This window comes from Hipposideros armiger, unplaced genomic scaffold (assembly GCF_001890085.2).
Source record: "Hipposideros armiger isolate ML-2016 unplaced genomic scaffold, ASM189008v1 scaffold_53, whole genome shotgun sequence".
Taxonomy (NCBI): Eukaryota; Metazoa; Chordata; class Mammalia; order Chiroptera; family Hipposideridae; genus Hipposideros; species Hipposideros armiger.
Genome location: NW_017731403.1, coordinates 2,890,565 through 2,891,741, shown reverse-complemented (window position 1 = coordinate 2,891,741; position 1,177 = coordinate 2,890,565). Strand labels below are relative to the sequence as shown.

The 1,177-nt window shown below is 45.3% G+C and overlaps 1 pseudogene; it reads right to left on the bottom strand.

The window, feature by feature from the left end:
* Positions 1-417: 417 nt before the first annotated feature.
* On the bottom strand, positions 418-813 carry LOC109381810 (60S acidic ribosomal protein P1 pseudogene; annotated as a pseudogene).
* Between the last annotated feature and the right edge of the window lie 364 nt (positions 814-1,177).

Here is a 1,177-nt window from a genome sequence, read left to right as displayed (position 1 = left end):
CACATTCCGGGCGTGTGACTGAAGCGGAGCTCTACCAAATGTCCGCACAACCACTCCACCAGCTGGAAAGAGCGGGAGACAGCCTTCCAACAGCCTCTCAGAGAAAGCTTGGCATCCGGCTCACTGTAAAGGGGAGGTGCTTAGAAGCATTCTGTCCATTATCAAAGAGCAGGTTTGAAGACCAAATTTGGAGCTGAGAGGCAATAAGTTGATAATTAGCACATTTGTATTATTCCTAAATTGTTGGTTCTTTTAAGATTAAGGGCTAGGTTTCATCTTTGTAGTCTCTGTAGTGTCTAGTTTTTATAACAAACTATGCCTCAGGAAATGTTGAGAATTCCCAGGTGTCTTTGAAGAAATTAATAAGCCAATCCTAAAATTCATATGGAAACATGAGGGACCCGGAAGCCAAAACACTCTTTTTTTTTTTTCAGAGTTCAGCTTTTTATTAAACATGTTACAAGAGGTTTAGTCAAAAAGACCAAAGCCCATGTCATCATCAGACTCCTCAGATTCTTCTTTCTTTGCTTCCACTTTCTTCTCCTCAGCTGGGGCAGCAGTGGTGGAGGGGGAAGGACCTCCTGCTGGTGCAGCTCCAGCTGCTGGGGCAGGTCCACCAGCCCCTACATTGCAGATGAGGCTCCCAATGTTGACATTGGCCAGAGCCTTTGCAAACAAGCCTGGCCAGAAAGGTTCAACATTTACACCGGCTTCTTTAATGAGGGCATTAATCTTATCCTCCGTGACTGTCACGTCATCGTCATGCAGGATGAGGGCCGAGTAGATGCAGGCGAGCTCCTAGACGGAGGCCATGGTGCAGACGAGTGCTGGGCGAGCACTGCCGGGTGCGGTGCTAGTCGCCGGATGAAGTGAGGGCCTCCCCAACGCGGCCTTAGCTTCCTCGGAAGGACTGAGCACCTTAGCGACAGCTGAGGAAAGGGTCAAAACACTCTTGAAAGAGGAAATATTGGAGGACTCATACTTCCTGATTTCAAAACATACTACAAAGCTATAGTAATAAAGACAATGTGGTACTATTGTAAGAATAGAAATGTAGACCAGTGGAAAAGAATTGAGAGTCCAGAAATAAACTATTAAATTTACGGTCAATTGATTTTTGATAGGGGTACCAAGACCATTCAATGGGAAAAGAATATCTTTTCCATAAATGATATTG